Source organism: Nannospalax galili, unplaced genomic scaffold, assembly GCF_000622305.1.
Source record: "Nannospalax galili isolate Female #2095 unplaced genomic scaffold, S.galili_v1.0 scaffold278, whole genome shotgun sequence".
In the NCBI taxonomy this organism is placed as follows: domain Eukaryota; kingdom Metazoa; phylum Chordata; class Mammalia; order Rodentia; family Spalacidae; genus Nannospalax; species Nannospalax galili.
Genome location: NW_008347536.1, coordinates 140,691 through 159,097, shown reverse-complemented (window position 1 = coordinate 159,097; position 18,407 = coordinate 140,691). Strand labels below are relative to the sequence as shown.

The following is an 18,407-nucleotide window of genomic DNA, read 5'->3' as shown; positions in this document are numbered from 1 at the left end:
CAAATAAATACATTTTTACTATAAAAACATTTTTATAATACAAATAAATTTTTCATAATTTGCTTCATGTCATATTTTCCACTTATACTATTACTTCCTTATTAGTACTTTATTTAGTTTTTCTTTTTCTTTTTAAAACATGGTCTCAGGTAACGCAGGCTGGCATTGAACTTGCTGTATAACTCAGGATGACTTTGAACTCTTGATCCTCCCACCTCTACTTTTCAAGTGCTGGAATTATAGGCATATGCAGCCGCAACCAGCTTTAATTTATTTTTTCCTAATCCAGAATGTTCTCAGAACTCTTCAAGAAGATAACACAATACTATGCCTATGAAATATGCCATGTCTTTTGAAGAAAAGTAAGATACTAAGAACCATTAAAGTTATTTACTCACAAATATAAACATATTTAGTGAAGTAAATTAGTCAGTTCACAAACATAACAATGTCACAACTCAGAAAAAAAAACCTGAAAATGGTATGTCATTGCTCAAAGATCCTCAAAGCCTGGATCATTTGTGCTGTATGGATCTATTATCTTCCAATAAAATTTTCAGTGTTCATCTGGCATTTGTCAGCATGGTCAGCTAAGAAGTGATGGTAGAGGCTTGAGTATATGTGTGCTAATGAAGTGAAGCTTTGAACGAGTACTTGGACTTTTCAAATTCCATCTGTCTCCAAATAATTTCAGCATGACCTATTGTAAATAAACAATGAAACGTTTTCTTTTAGTTCTTTCTCTCTTCTCCCCTTTTGTTCCCTCTAATTTGAGTTTATAACCCACAGGCTAAACATTTCTGTGTAATCTCACAAATCTCTAAAGGGTGAAATTAAAATACATGAATTCCAAATTTTGTCATAGAGTATAAATGTATATGCAAAGGTTTTTCTGTTTTGTTTTGTTTTTAAGAGGAGTGGTTGTTCAGAAAGTATGCAATGCATATTTCTATGGAATTTTTGTGGTATCTGTCCAAAGTGCTGAAAATGTTTCCACTGGAGCAGGCTGCAGATTTTGTGGCCGGTACATCAGTGTAATGGTGACTTTGGGATGCAGTGTTGTCTCTTTCTAAACCAATGATCTTTCGAAATGGAAACTCACATCATAAAGGACAGAAGTATTCATAACTGTCCATTAGGTGTGTAATTACATTGCAATAACAGATAAATTGAGAAGATTCACTTCACTTCATAAAGAAAGCACAAAGCACACACATCAAAACATGCCTAAACCCTCAAAAAGTTATAATAAAATGTTAAATGTCTCAGAATCTCCAGAGGAAAGGGATGCGTAGGTGCCGGGCAATGCTCTCTAAGCTGTTCTAGTCAACCAGCCTGAACCAGCCCTGGGAATACAGGCAATCTTTAGCTCACTCCTTAGGCATTTCAAACAATAAAACACCGTGTTCAGAAATGAAAAGAAGAGAGCAGCATGAATTAACCTTTCCACTGGTCAATACCACTTATTTTAAAGAAGTAAAGTGATGCCTAGTACCCACTACCTGCTTGGATACTCAAACTGATTCAAATGAGGCAGAATGAATGTTCTGACTAAATAAACTATAAGACTTTATTTTCCCCTTCTGAAAGCCCCCTTTTACACTGCTTGCACTCTGAAGAGAGATGTAGACAGCCATAAATTCCATCACTGGGTGAAGAAACTTCCAGGCCAACCACCACCTCACCCTGAGGGATCCCAAGTGTAGATTAGACTCAGAACACCTCTTCCTTGGTGGGACTGCCCTGGTTTCTTTTCACCAAGTCCTGTAGCCTGGGCTCCCTCTTCTGCATATGGCTCTGCTGCCCCGGAGTAACCGGGTAAGCTTTGTGTCTGAGATTAAGGGAAGGGTCCATCCATGGGAAAAGAAAGAGTGCGGGGGTGGGGGTGGGGGATTAGAGTGACATTCAGATCCAGGCAATCTATCCTGAGTGAGATATGCTTTCAGCACCACCCACTGTCCCCCCTCTCCCTGCAGGGAGCCCTGGAGCTTGACCAGGACCAAAACTATGGGTAAGCTTTCCTTCCTCCTTTCCTCCTCTGCCTTTGCTTTTATCAATTTCAAGCCTTTGGGTGGTTTGGGGAAGTAAAGTCTGCTTCCGAAACCATGTTCCTCTTGCCTTAAAGAGCAAGCTCTCACTCTCAAAGGCATACAAATGGCCTGTCTCAGCCCTTGGATCTCTTCTCCTTTACCCTCTTACTCGCGCCTTTTCCAATAACAGGTATAATTAACCATGGCCTCCTGCAAAAGGAGCAGATGTGAACCTCCTCAGCTCCGGTCGCTACCCCCACATCTCCCCTCCCGCTCCACCCACAGTCTCCCTCCCCTATACCACACTGTGAGCTGCTACAAAAGCCAAAAGCTCCTAAATCCTTCTCAGGTCAGAGGATACCTGGGCACACAAACACTTAGCAAGCTTACCCCCTGTCGGCCACGCAGCGGATAGTGAGATGCCTCTAGCTAGCCTCTTGTAGTAAAGTTGGTTCGCGGGGATCAGCGGGGTTGAGCCAGGCTTTCCAGTCCCGGGCTGCCCCCCCCACCCCAAGATGATCTCAAGCTCATCCCCAGAGCTCCGCGTGCACAGAACAGCCGAGCTGAGGGCGGCGTGTGCAGCAATCTTCCCGCTACCAAGAAACGGGGGAAGGGGAGAAGGGGAGAGCGGAGGAGGGGAGGGGTGGTAGTTAGTATTTATAGAGAAGAGACTTCTCTGTGCAACTTTTTGGTGCCACCAAGTGGCACAGTGAGTTCGTTTAGGAACACAGACTCCTGGGCAGATCAGGATGGGCAGACAAGCTTCAAAGCCAGAAACTCACATGGCAGGGGTGCTGAAGACACCCCCGGAGTTGAGCTTGTGAACATTGCACCATCTCAGCATCTGGGATGCAAATCCATAAATCCTAAGAATGAATCTATATTGATGGAGAAAGGACATCTATATCTTCTCCAGTCAAGTGGAAATGGCTTCAATGTATGTTGAGTGACAGATGCTCCTTTGGACTACAGACATGCTTGCCCTAAGGAAAATTTTCCATTCTTTCCTGCCTCATTGACTCCTCTACCTATATTGTAGTACTGTCATATCCCACTTCAAAACCTTCTTCTTGCTGCCCTGAGTGACCAACTTTTCAACTGGGATGTCATTTTCCCTGTGTGAAAATCAATTTTAGATAACTTTCCAAATCATCACATTCACAGTGTGTCACCAAAACATCCTTTTCAATCACTGCCTGACAAACAAAACATGACTTTAGATTCTGTGCAACTGAACCTAACCAAATAGCTCTCAAAACTCCAGAATCCTTATGTTGTGGCTGGATGTTTGGTTGTCCTCACCTCTTTCCAGACCTCTCAGCATGCACCATCCCAGCAACACAGTCAGGATTTGCCATTGTTTTAAATATTTTGAGGGAGAGCACCTTGCAAGTCTATTTATCTGTATTTTCTAGGTGCTCTCCCTCCCCCTTTTTGTATGCAAAGTCTTCAAATCCATACAAACAGGGACACTATTCCATGAGACTTTAGTGTCCCAAAATTCCTTATACTCTCTACTACTTGCAAATGAAGAAAGTGAGTATACAGTGGCTGAAATACTTGCTCAAGGTCACATATTCTCCTAGCATGTAGTCCAAGGGCATCCTGGGTTATGACTGAATGAACATGGATACCAAAACTGTCGGCTAGAACCCTTGTGGTTCTACTACCCCACATAGCACATTCTGTCATAGTCAATTCCCGCTTTCTCTCTATGGTCTCTGTCATCATCCTTTATGAAAGTTCTACCAAGAACTAAGGGTAATGATCCCAGCCAGCTTTGCTAGGCATACATGCATTTAGTTTTAAAGGTCAGGATGTGCTGCTATGCCCCTTAAATGCATCCACAATTTTATCCTTCTGGTATTGTACTCATGCAAGTACCATTTGCGTATTACAATCCTTGGTATTCAAAAGCCAAAATTACCCCCCTCCTTTTGTGCCTTGTTTTGGGGTGCAGCACCAGAAAATGCTCTTAGTAGACTCGGAGAGTTTAATGGCTTCAGCGATCTAGAAGTCTCCTCCGTTGCTAAATGCATGCTTTTTCGGTGCACATGTACCAGCATGAGACATGCAGAGAGACAGAGAAACAGAGACATAGAGATAGAGAGGCAAAGGCTTCATTTAGCTCCGTCTTTTTCTTCCTGATTATTTTAGTTCTTTTTCTATGGAAACAAGCCCACTTAAACCCTTCACTTACGTAAATAAAACACACACACTCAAAAAAAAAAAATGTTGGAAAAAAAACCTCCCATTGGAACCATATCACAGTATCCCAGGCTCCTGACTCAAAATTCATGTCTGATGCACAGGGTACATGTCCTTGCAGGGTGACTTCTTTAAACTTACAGGACCTCCTAGCGTCCCTGGCTCCTACAGTCCTCCACCTGCCCACCACCTGCCCTCCTGGGTCCCTTTAGTCCAAGCTCCCGCCCCTGGCTTGCTCACTCCCCATCCCTGCGCTGGGGGAGGGGCTCCGGCGGCATTCTACATCCCTGGTAACTCTACAGCTGAGAGAATGAAAAATCGCGCTGTGCTTACCAGGTGCGCGCCCTGAGTCTTGCTCCCCCGGCCAGCTGCTGGTTGAGAGCTCCCAGTGCTGTCAGAGAGGCCTTGGCTGCTGCTGGAGCGCTAGTGGCTGCGATGGAAGCGGTAGTGGCAGCCAGCAGAACGGCTGCGGGCCGGCGGTGGTGGCGCTAGCTCTCTCGCGCCAGCGCCTGGGGCACGTGCCGCGCTCTGGCAGACGCAGCTGGAAGCGCAGCGCAGGACTGGCTCCTACTCCTGCACCGCACGACTGGGGACTGCAGGATTGCCTGGGCTTCGGAGCGAACACTGGTCCTAAAGCCTCATGGTCGGCGAGCGTAGCTTTGGGCTCCCTCTCCAGCTAAGTCTATTCCCTCCTGGAGCTGGAAAAGCAGAGCTGTGCTAGGAGGCGTGGGTGGCGTTGTCACTCAGAGAGAGGCTGGAGACCAGGTAGATAGCCTCTTTCTGACAGTTGTACTTAAACTCCTGACAGTGATTGGGAGAAGGGGCGTCATTGCTGGAGGGCAGAGATAGGAAGTCAGGGAACCCTGAGATGATTCAGAAGTGTGAGTGCTTAGAAAGACTGATTTATTTAATGGCATCGTTTATTAATGCCATTTTGCATTTGTCTGCACTTGTAACAAACGATTCTTCCTCCAGCCATTAAAACTCTTCCTTTGTAGCAGTTAAATGTCCTTTACTTCCTCCAGTGACTTGGTTCCCTTCCCCTGCTACTCTATTACTGCACAGGACTGTCAAAAATGTCGAGGCTATCTTAAATTATAAAACACACTTCATTTCTTTGTAGAAAAAGAGATTGGTATAAATTTTTTGCATGGCTTAAACAAAAGAAGGACATTGCAGTAATACCATTATTGCTTAGACAAATTTCAGGAGGTGTGTGACTTTCATAGCTGGATGAAAAATTCAAAGATGACCACACTAACATTAAGGATGTCAGTTATTAGTAACTACTAATAGTTGCTTTTAGACACTTGACCATAATGTTGCATCAGTTATATAACATGAGAAAGGAACCTAAGACTGTATCTACCAAACTGCTTGAGCGTTACGGTGGTATGTTTCTCCCTACCACAGAAACACTTGCACAACTGTGTTGTTGCAGCCCATTTCACAGCAACAACTGATTGGAAACAATCTAGATGTCCACCAACAAATGAATGGCTAATGAAATGTGGTATATGTACACATATACACAATAGAATTTTATTCAGCTGTAAAGTAAAATGAAACTATGAAATTTACAGAAAATGTCTAAACCTGGAAAGTATATTATTCAGGGAGGTGACCCAAACTCATGATGAAAATATCATGTTTTCGCTCATATAGAGACTGTAGCTTTGTAATATGTGCGTGTTGTATATAAACGTCTGCTAATGAGTGTAAAGCCTTAAAAGGAAAAAAACTAGAAGAGATCAAGGGAGGACAAAAAGAAGGGCTTGTGGAAGGGGCTGAGGTGGCAAAATAACATGTGTGAAATGAAAATGGAAAAGAGATTGAGGAGGAGAGATTATCAGGGGAGGAGAGGGAGGAAGGGGAGACGAAGTGGAAGGATGAAACACATTTTTGTTTGAAAATGACATAATGACATGTGCTATCCTCCATGCAAAATGATGTGTTTTTATTTTTCTATGTCTCTGATGGTGGAATTGATCATTTTCAGGTACTTCGAGTACAGTCCACAAGGCAAGTTTCAGTACATTCTAGAAATTTCACCCAAGTTGTAGCTGACCTTCCTGAATCCAATAAAGTATGGGATATTGTACAAGTGAGAAAAATGTTAAATATGAGTGTTCTTAATAAAATGAAAGTAACTTGATTTGTTCCAGTGAGGCAATTAAATGTAATGAATAAAGTGGTCTTGTGACCTAATTATCTGAAGAACTGATGATGAGAATAGGGTCATAGATCTTGTCTTTGTAGGACATTTAGCTTTGAGGAAGCCTAGCATTCTTCAAGTTCTCCAGTCTTCACTTTGGGGCTGAGTCAAAGCACAGAAATAATTGGATTAGCCTCATCAAAAAATTCTCATGTTAAAGTCAAGCTTGGTGGCACATGCCTTTAATTCCAGCACTTGGGAAACAGCAGCAGGTGGATCTCTGTGAAATCAAGGCCAGCCTGGTCTACATAGTTAGTTATAGGCCAGTTGTGGCTACAGGAAGAACTTGTTTCAAAAAAGAATAAAATAATAATAATGATGATAATAATAACAATAACAATAACAATAATAATAGCTCTCATGTTAGCCACATGGTCACTTTAAAGTCTTCAAGATCCTACACATGTTTTCTTCTTTGCCTGTCTCCAAAGGTGATGGAAAGGATGAAATAAGACAGCCTAACCAATCAGAAAAGAAATGCACTCCCTAGTATAATGTGGTTTTCTCAGATCTTATTCACTTCCTATACTCTAAAAGTCAAGATGCAAAGGGAATTCTCCATGTGATCAATACCAATATGTTCAGATGAGAAGGGAACCATCATACAATCTTAAATGACTCTGTGATGTTTAAAAATAGTTTTGTCTCAAAAGTAAAAAGATCAATTATTTAAAAATATAGTTTTGTCTCACAATTACAAAATGGTGAATTACTTAAAATTTAAGTTGTAAGGGGTATAAGAACAATGTCTTAGGTCCCAAAATTACATTCTAATTATAAATTTCTCAGAGGTAAGAAAGACTTTTGTTTTAGGGTAATCTATTAATGAAAATATTCTAATTTTTATTGGGAAGGAAAAAATGATCAATCCATTTATACATATAGATCAACCTTTTTCTCATTGGGGGCTCTTCTACTCCTTCCACACGTGACAGGAAATCCTATTCCCTCTACTTTAAGAACATGTTGTATAAGCCCAGCTCTTCTGGCCTTTCTCAGATACCATGTTGAACCAGATCACTGTCCCCTTTTAGCTATAGATGCCAAATTGGTGATGTTTTAAAGCACACATCTTCAAAGACAACTCACTTGCTGTTTCACTCAGGGTACAAACCTGTGTCTTTTCCATTGGCCTAAATAATTATTGGAATATTTGAATCTACTCATCACATTTTTTAGTATTTATTTTTTCCCTAATAGTTTTCCCCTTTGCTCATTAAACTGCAGTCACCAGCTCTTTCCTGTTCCTCTAAGTTCTCTGACATGTCCTCGTCTAATGGCCTTGTAAATATGTTTCTTTTTCATGAAATGTTTTTTCTAAGTCATGACTAGGGAAATTATTTTGTCTCTTTCAATTCTTTGTAAAAGTCTTACCTCTTTGATTTTAATACTATGAATTATCTTACCCCAGATCTCAGCATCCCTGATGTCCTTTGTTCAATGTTGTTTTCCACTTAGAGCTAGTATTACAGTCCTCAATATGGTATAATTAACTCAGTTGTTATCATAATTGGTTTATTGGATGGCTCTCCCCTGTATTAAGACATAAATTTTTCAAATAATTTTTGTTTAATTAACATATTCCAAACAAAAATTCCAGCAAACAGAAGAAATTCAATGAATATTTTGAATTTTAAGTGATATAAGCTATATCTACTATATACTGTCTTTCATTGTCCAAGTTGGCAACACAGAGGATAAATCTCATAAGTACTTACAGGAAGTATGAAAGATGACTGTGTGACAATCTCTTTTCCCAACTTGGACACAACCACCTCTTATATCATGTTTTTTAGGCTTGAAAGAGGCTGTTGCAATGCTAAATGTTCTGCAACATTTTAGTGATCCAGACCCCTTAGTTAAAAGATAAGTGTCATTAAAAATATGTCTGAGCCAAGCATGATGGCACAAGCCTTTAATCTTAGGACTGTAGAGGCACAGGCAAGTGGATCTCTGTGAGTTCAAGGCCAGCCTGATCTACATAGTGAGTTCCAGGCCAACTGGGACTACAGGGAGACCCTATCTCAAAAAGACCAAATAAATAAATATAAAAAACTAAAAATATAACTTCTGAAATATTTTTCACTAATTAAAAAAGTTAGAATCTTCATAAAGGATTTTATAAAAGAAATAGAAAAATCACATTATGTGGTCTTATATAGTATTTCAACAAAATCCAGGCATATTTTATTATTTTATGTGTATGAGTATGTTATCTGTGTATGTGTAAGCACACCCATATCATGAAGTGCCTGCAGAGGTTAGAAGAAATGTCAGATCCCCTGGAACTGGAGTTATAGACAGTTGTTAGCCCCTATGTGGATGCTGGGAATGGAACCCAAGTCCTCTGCAAGAGCAGCCAGTGCTCTTTACCACTGAGCCATTTCTCCAGCCCCATAAGATGGGATTTTAATTCAAAGGAGTTGTTATTTAAAATCTAGGTCTCTTATCTCTCTTTTCTCCAGAAAAACAAAGAAGAAGAATATGGCTATCTGATTCTGGTTTTCTCCCAATGCAGAGAAGAAATAATGAGGCAACTTAGTAGGAGCTACTGCTGCTTTAGTCATTGTTTCTGAGCATGAAGTTCGTTTGTAGAAGTCCTCTCAACACCCAGCAAACAGAAATGCTCATCCTCACTTAGTGACCACTGGTCACGATTAGCTCTTATCACAAGAGTTTCCAAAAGCCCAGATGAATATCAAGGTGCAGTTCTCTTCAAGTCCCCCATGTAAGGGTGTGATAGGATATCCCACTGGGTATCAGTCTACCAAAATGGAATTTGAAAACTCATTCTGGATGTTTCTTAAATGTAGGAATTGAACAACCTCCTGAACCTTCAAGTCTTATTCCATATCTGGGAATGGGAAATGAGAAAGAAAATTTTTAAACATTGAAATTTTTGGTTATACATAAGGTTGCTGGCAAAAAAGTGTTATTCAATGTCTCAGTAAATTTGTTATTTTTCCCCTCATATTGCCTCATAACCTGTCTCTATTGTTTCAATATAGTACTGTGTATAGGCAAGAATTTGGATAATGGTGTTGTATTATTAGGGTTATAAAATAACAAAATATAACTTCTTTCTCAATTTTTAAAATTTTTTATAGAAATTTCATGTTTTGTTTCTCTTAAAGGTATATAATAGCACCTGTCTAGTGAGGTTGCTGGTAAGATAAGCTATAATGCACAAGACGAAACTGCAGGTCCTGACAGTGGCAGGCACACGGTATTCAGTGCTGACAATGATGGGAATGAAACCTCACTTCACCCTCTATTTAGTTACATCCCAGACATTAGGGTGCCTAAGACACTACATGTGAGTTCCACTTCTTCAATCATTTGGGAACTCAAGAATCAACTTCTACTCTGGTAAAGTTCATCTCTTTATAAATGTATTCAAATCACAGGGTCAGATATTATGGTAATTCTTAGTGAATGAGTTTTGGCAAAAGAAGTGAATTTTTTTTATCTAAAATGAAAACAGATTAAATGTAGTGACAGCAGTATTCTACATTGCACTTACATGACTAAACTGGTCATGCAGAGAACTGCATCATTTAAACAGAGTCCAAGGCCATTTTCTAATAGAATATATGGAAATTTTGCACTATTTGCACAAGAGACAGTTATGGTATCAATAGTTAAAATATAGCTGATGCAACTATTCATAATATATTTAGTCCTAAAAGAGGAATATTAAATACCTGAAACCTAACATTATGGCCAACATACCACAACTGCAGTAGTTCAGTACATTTCTATTGTTTTTCATGCTACATTTTCTTAAAAGCAATTTATTGAGCTAAAATCAAACATTATCTAAAATTATTCTGGAAGCAGGAAAAACATTTTGAAAATTGATGAATACCTTCTGTTATTACATTTAACACTTTTTATATGTCGTTAAAATATGGTAGGGATGTTGAATGGGGCTGGAAAGACACCTGGTTCAACCCAAAGCCTGACTGAAGGAGGGTACAAGAGATCAGAGTGACAGCTGAGGTGAGAAAGCACTCAGTCCTGTTCTTTAATGTAATTGTCTGTAAAACGGAGCCATCAGAATCTCCATAATGAAAAAAAAAAAGAGCTACACTTGAATAGCACCAAATAATACCTAGTAACCATGTGATATAGTATTAATTATTTTCATTATAAATGAGAAGTTACTATAGCAAACTAATAGCACATGAGCAAAAGTACAAACTCTGATATACATGGATTTGACACTCGCCATTTTACTTAATAGTTACCTGAACTAATCAGTAAAAAGTTTCTGAGTCTTGGTTTTCTTATTATAAAGGACAGAGAAAGATTGCAGCTACTACATAATGTCCTGCCCAATTTTGAAGAGATGAGCTCACATTAAGCCATCAGAATAATAGTTCACCTATAGTAATCATAAAATGCTAGTTATTGTAGAAGATAATGATGACTGAGAAAACACTTTAGTTTCCATCATCATTCAACTGCTGTATTGGAATGCAGACAGGAAAAGCAGATCTCATGATTCTCACCTATCCTGTCCTTCTCTGCTAAGAGTTCACACTCTGAAGCATGACATCCAGGTCCCGTGTGCCTCTACCCTTCTTTCTAATCTATTCTTCACTAGCATACATTTTCCTAGCATAGCATGTACTTTCTTCATGACTCTGTTTAATTTTCTGGAAAAATTTAAATATTATCCTCTTCTTCTCCTAATAAATATGTATTTATCCTTTAAGAACAGCTCTAGTCAAACACTGCTCAACACTTTTAAGGGACAGATGCCATTTTTTTCTGCTACCATAGACTTTTGATAAAAGCCCCAGCATAATATACCATACTAAATAATAATTGCTTATTGAGTAAGCATATTTTAATGCTCCCTTGTTGTATACTACTGTGCCAAGAATCTGATGGTGACTAAACACATAGTTAATAAGTAGATTAACTAATAATTTTAACTGCCAGTTCTCACTAACTAGATTCTAAAGTAGCCAAAACTCATTCATAGGCATAGGTGACCTATTTGAGGAATTTTGTACTCATGCTATCATTAAAATCATTCTTGGTATTTATATTTATATAAAATCATTTGAGTTCAAGGCCAGCCTGATATACATAGTGAGTTCCAGGACACTGGACCACAAAAAAATAATTTAAATGATTTTATATAATTATATATATGTGTATATATGACGCTTATAAAATAGTAGGTTTCCAACTGTCTTTTTCAAACACCCATCCTCTGCCCTGCCTTCCCATCCCTCCAAGTGATAAATTGGGGATGGAGGTTTAATTGGGGAGAATAAAAATTTTTATTTAAATTTATTTGAATAGATAGCTCTCTATGTCTAAGAAGATTAAAAGTAAGTTCTTATTAACCATCCACTTTATAAATTTCTGAAGGAATTTTAATGTTCAAAATATTGCAATATGTACTCAATATTCTGTGAAAAAACAAAGAAACATAATGATATTTATTTTCCTTTTGATAATTTCAAAATTAGATGACTTACGTTTTGAATTTATTTTTAACTTACTAAAATAATATGTCTATGTATTTGTATATAATTCCAGCAAGTGTTAACTGAGGAGCTCTTACATATCAGATCTTTACTAAACACAGATGTTTCAGGACATGATAAGTGAAGGCTCTGAAAGTTTAGCCTCCTTTGGATTTCACCCAAAACCTTGCATTCTCATTGTATTACTTGAGACTATGTTCCAAATGATTTCCTGTAGTTGTAGATACACAGGTTAGTGCTTTTAAAACTATAAATATTATATATATGTAACTGTATAAGGAGGTTATCAAGCACAAATAAGAATTCTAAATATATATTTATATATATAACACATATGAGCTCACTTAACTAGCTACAGTATTTAAGTAATTCATTTCCAATTACTGTTCCCCAGATCTCAATATATTGCATTTTTTTTCTAATTTCTTAGGAACATTGTAATAATAGGAAATCCACGTGTATTGTCTCCATTTCCCTTTACCCCACAAGTACTGGTACAAGGCCTCTCTTCCCTCTAGTGTAACAGATGATGATTAGCAGAAAATGAGGAACAAAATTCCTTAAAGAAGAAAGAGAAAACAAAAGAAAGAAAGAAAAGGTGGGATGAGGAAAGGACTAGAGGGAAGAAAGGAGGGAGGAGCATCAGGAATGAAGGGACTAAGGAGAAAGAGCGAGGGAAATAAGAATACCACCGAATAGAATTTTGCAAAACTCCTCAAATCCTAGGACTGTGTAATCTAACCTAAATCTCACAATTTATTTTTTAAAAAGAAAGGTTTAAATCTATAACAGTTTAAATTTAAGACTCAAATTCTCAGCTCATTCTCTCCTGAACTCTCAATATTCAGTGGACTCATGTCTTGGACCCCAGTGACTGCTTTCATGAATATATTAAACAGTAAGAAAAACAGATTTTTCTCTCATTGCTTATTTTCTGAATCCTGGAATCTTCCATCCATTCCTACAGCTTCTCAAGGAATGTTGTCTTTAACTTACATGCTGTTAAGTTATATTTTTAAAAAGTATTGCCCATTGGCTGGAGAGATCGCTCAGTGGATAAGAGCACTGGCTGCTTTTGCAGAGGACCTGGAATTGGGTTCCAGCACCTATTAGCAGCTAATAACGATCCATAAATCCTGGTCTAGGTTATCTGGCAACATGTTCTGTCGTCTGTGGGCATTTCAAGGCATGGTTTCACTTATATACATGCAGGCAATACACTCATACACATAAGATAAAAATAGTAAAATTTTAAAAATTATTACCCAATACCTACTGGCAAATGAGAAGTAAGCAAGAAGTTTTGAGCACATTAACTATTTAGATTGGCATAGAACTGGAGATAGGTAAATGATTACATAGAAGAGTATGGAACCTGGTCTTCATTCCTCTCATGTAATGGATAGTAATATGTTTCATCTTCCATGGAGTCAGAGATCTGTAAACCAAAAAAGAGCTGGTGAAAAAACAGAAAACATAGGGACACAAGCTGTGCTACATGGGCATTAAGTTAATAATCTTTAATGGATTCTAATTTTTTATTCAAAATGTTCTAAATGTGGTACTTCTGTATAAAATAATGCAAGACATAAAATCTTGAATGTTCTCTAGAATCCTTGGCAAGTTTTACTTTTTAAAAATTGCACATAAACTGGAACCCTTGATTTTTTTAGATACCCCATTATTTCTCCAAATTTTAAACCTACTTCTTTTGTTTGATTATGGTATGTCAGGTATTAGGAACAATTAGGTTGGAAACAGATACTTATGTGAACAGAGTACACCAGGGGTCTTCACTACATTCCTTTGTTACTTCTACCTCACTCACATCTTGATCATTCCTTGCCCTGAATTAGATATTAGGCCTTTTTGTTCAAAAGTTCAACAAATTTCTGTAATGACAGAATTTCAAACTATCTGGATGTTTGTTGGTTTAAAGATTTGATACAGATTCTATGAGGATATGGAAAATTACATTTCTACAAATGTCCATTTCTCTCTCTCTCTCTCTCTCTCTCTCTCTCTCTCTCTCTCTTTTCACTATGAGTGTGTAGGACAGGCCTGTCACAAATAAGCAGCATAATAAACCTTTACTAGATAGATACATGAATTGATGTCCTTTCTCTTGATCATACATATGTTCCTGGCAAAAGAGAAACTGAAATTAAGCTATTAAGACATATATTTTAAAAATGAATGAAATTCTGAGATCAAATTAGAAATTATAATTATAATGCAATGTACAATTGCATGCTATAATTTTAACCAGGAAGCAAGGATGGGGTCTCAGTGGAAGACCATAGCAAAATTTCTTGGTATTTTGAGAAAGCTCTTTGTCTTCTTTATAGTGCCTTGTGGGCCTACAGTTCATGATATCAGATCCTCCAGCCTGAAGTAATTATTCTTCATAGATATCAAAGAGACTACATCAAAAAGCAACATTAAGACACTGACAAAAATTTTAAAACATGGAAACATCAGTATATGATGCCTCTGGCAGTTTCTATGAAACTCTGAAAATGACTTAGCATAGATATCAAAAATATTGGAACAGGAGAACAGCAATTCAGCCTCATTTGTCTCAGTATTTTTAACAGTTAGCCCAGTGCCTGGCAATGGTTTAGCATGGGAAACATATTTTTAGGAAAAAATGAATGCTTCTTCACTCTCCTAGTCCTCTCCCCTTTAATTTCATGTTGTCTATTTCTAGACCTACTTTCTTCCTTATGGCAACTGGGGATCTTTCAGCCAAGAGGCAGCTTCACAGGGACTATAAAATATGACCAAATTCTAAAGCTTGCTTCAAGGAGAAAGTACAACTAGAATCCTTGTCTACAGGAGACAAAGTGATAACAAAGTCATTTGTGATTGAAAAGGCGTCAACATCTTAAGAAAGGCACATTCACAAGAAGAGCAATGGGGATCTGATGGTCCTTTCGGTAACATGTACTTGTTCTAGTGGTTTACTGGATCAGGGAAGGACAGCAAACCTACTTTTTGTTCTCAGTGTAAATGATTAGATCCCAATAAGCATTTTATCATACAATGTGTTTTGATCATATTCATTCCCAACCATTCCTACCCCTAACTCCTCTCGGATCCACCCCCTCACAACAGCATATACTCTCAGAAAAACATTCTCCACTGAGCCGAGTTTGTGTGGCCCATGGATTTGGAGCCATCCACGGGAGCATGAGCAACCTCCCAGGAGTCTTATCCATAAAGAAAACTGATTCTCTCTCCAGAAAAAGTTAACCACTGTCTATAGCCCCTCAGTTAGGGGTGGAAGTTCATGAACACCTTCCTGCTCCAGGATAGAATGTTGACTGACTTGATCTTGTGCAAGTCTTTTAAAGGTAGCCATAGCTGCTGTGCATTCATGGGCCCATCAGTCCCAGAAGACACTGTTTCACTCTGATCCTCTCCAGACTCTGACTCAGAGTCTCTCCCTCCAACTCTTCAGTGATGGTCACAGACACACAGAGACGCAGAGACACAGACACAGACAGACGCAGACAATCACAGACACACAGACACACACACACACACAGACACACACACATACATACACACACACACACACACACACACACACACACATATACACAAATATATATGCCTGTAAAAGAATTGGAGTTTCCCCACACAGAAGTTAATGCTCCTCCCATAATCCATAATATGCCAATAAAAAATCCAATGTCAAGTGAAAGATATTACCCCTTGAGTTGTTGACTAGGGTTGTCCCGGAGACCCCTAAAACAGTACAGGATATTGCCATTGCTCTTAGATTCACAGCAGAACTTGATGGTAACACACAGCTGCTGAAGTTACCACACATATTGGTCACAGAACATGAAGAAATCAAATTGATACTGAGCTGGAATCTTCAGCCCTGTTGGCTAGCTTTCACAGTACCAGATGGTGCTGTCTAGGCTGCTAGAAGAGGGGGCAGGCAACATCATCAATAGTCTTACCAGCTATGGACTCTGTGAACTACAATAAAGACAAACATGGCAGAATATGTCCATGGGTGCAATAGTGGCACAAATGTTATTGAGGTAATAGATATTTTTCAATAACAAGTATAAAACACGTTTTTTAAATTGTGCTTTACATTTTCTTTACTTAAGTTTTCTGAGTAGGTCTAAGATATTGAACTAATTTCAGTCAGTCCTTTTCTACTGATGAACTGATATGAAATATATGCTATGAGCATTTTTTAAATTAATTAATTAAATTTTAATTTTATTTCTGTGAATTCCATATAATATATTTTGATTGTATTTAGGTGCACACCTTCAATTCCAGCATTAGGGAGCAGAGGCAGTCAGATTTCTGTGGGTTAAAGGCCAGCCTGGTCGCAGTACCCACACACATATGTATGGAGAGAGAGAGTGTGTGTGTGTGAGAAAGAGAGCTATAGAGTCAAATTTGTGCCCCCAAATGCCCCTTCAATATGGACCCAGTTACTGGAGCCTGGTTAACATATCCAGCATCACTCCCTTAAATGAGACTGATATTCCTCCTACCAGAAGCCAATGATAGTTAACTAATTTGAACACTTTTAAGGTATGATGATTGTGATATAGATTATTCAATTTGTGGGCTCAGGTAAGGGAGTCTATCAGTACACACTCTGAGGGCTAACTCTAGGTGATTACAGTCACTATGCCTTATTGAATTTCAGTTTAGAATTTATTAATTTTGAATAGCATAATGCACATGATTCTTGAAAGTACAAAATTTTCATGTGTGAAACTATCTCTTTTGTTTTTAAGATGGTCTTTCAGGTATAATTGTATGTATTCTTTATTTTCGTACAAATGGAGGACTGCAAATTAATCAGTGTTTTGTAGCTGCTTTGGTAGTTCTTTGACAGTACAGCTAGGGTGATTTTATTTTTCATTGGTGAATTGAATTTCTTTGCACTGTACCTTGCAGTGAATCCACATAACTGCATAACTTGTCTAACCCTTCCTCTCTTTTGCTACTTGAATTTATTCTGTTTTCCTTACTGATTTGTAAAAGTATTTCCATAACAGAAGAGTGCTATCATCGGAATTTTCTTCATTCATTTATTGGCTGTAGATAATGTTAAATTTTTAATTTTTTTAATTCCAAAGAGAGGCAACTTTTGACACATTTTTCCATAAATAATATGCAAGTTTAAGTGGGGAAAATAGGAATAAGGAACAAGAAATCATAGTCCAAAGGATGTGCCAACATGGGGTCAACTTTGGTGGAATAATGGAAGGTTTCCATTAGTTCTGTTTTTTTTTTTAATCCTAATGAGTTTGTTGGGCTGGCTAACAGACTATAGGGTGGGGGTTTATTTACTGAAGAGTGGGCACCGCCACCCCATTTACAGCTTCACTGAAAAGTCCACATTCAAATATATATGGAATTCCACTGAAATGGGCCAACAATCCAAGGAAAATAGATGATGCAGAGACCCAAAAGCTCAGTGCCTTGACACAATGAGAGGAAGATCATCCCACACTTACCACCCCTTCCAAGGCTCAGGGACTTTTGTGGAAGAGGTTGCAGAAGAATGTAAGAGCTGGAGGAAAGGGTGGAGTGTTAACTGTATGCATCCTCTGATCACTATGCCGGCAATTTATAGTCACGCCTCCTTTCCATGCTCATCAAGGAGTTGAGGGGGCAGTCAGTTACCCCTCCCACTCAATCAGTTAACCTTAGCTTCATGTTGGGAAACGGCTAAGGATATATAAACCAAGAATGCCATGAGGCACCTCTTTCACCATTTTGTGCAGCTGTTGGGAAGTCACATAATCTTAAAATTTTCTAAATTTTAGTAATTGACAATGTTGTTAATCTTATTTGTTGATAGGGAAATTAATTCTATTTAAACTATCTAAAACTACATTGGATATTAATTGTTCATTCATTTAAATAGTCCTGAGCTGTTCTTGGATTCTCTTTGAAGCCAGTTATAATCTCACTAGTTTCCTCAAGAACAAGGTGAATAAAATCTTTAACATATGGCTTACTTTGAAAAAAGCCAAATTTTGAAAATAATCATATTTTTCTATTCTTCCGGTGCTTTTGAATTACGAAAATTTACTAAGTATCAAAGTATGAAATATAAATTAACTTCCCTTGACTTTAGACAATTCCATTTTTCCAGGCAAAAACTTAAACATCTCCTTTTCTTCAATGATTTGAAGGGTTTTACTTATACAACAATGCCAATCACTATATTATATTTTAATGCATGTTTGAAACAATGGATCTGAACTAAGAGCTTTTTGACCCCTTGGAAACATTTATTACGGTCTAGGGATATTTTCATTATCACAAGTGGAGAGAGTTACAGATATTTTTGCTTCAAGGTAACACATATGGTTAAACAATATATGGATCAACTCTTAACAAACAAAAACAATCTGTCTCAGAAGTTCACTGGTGCTTAGGCGTGCTAGTAGT

At 38.1% G+C, this 18,407-nt stretch overlaps 1 protein-coding gene across 4 annotated transcripts in view; it reads right to left on the bottom strand.

Annotated features, from left to right (window-relative positions):
- Grm5 (glutamate metabotropic receptor 5) overlaps positions 1 to 4,915 on the bottom strand; it is a 553,026-nt gene extending 548,111 nt beyond the window's left edge. For 2 of the 4 annotated variants that reach the window (XM_008844122.2, XM_008844124.2), the window contains exon 1: positions 4,572 to 4,915. The gene's annotated coding sequence lies outside the window, so the exon portion shown is untranslated. Of the gene's footprint in view, positions 1 to 2,420; positions 2,596 to 4,571 lie in introns of those variants that run through there. The other 2 variants (XM_008844125.2, XM_008844123.2) reach the window with 2 other exon arrangements.
- Positions 4,916 to 18,407: the final 13,492 nt, after the last annotated feature.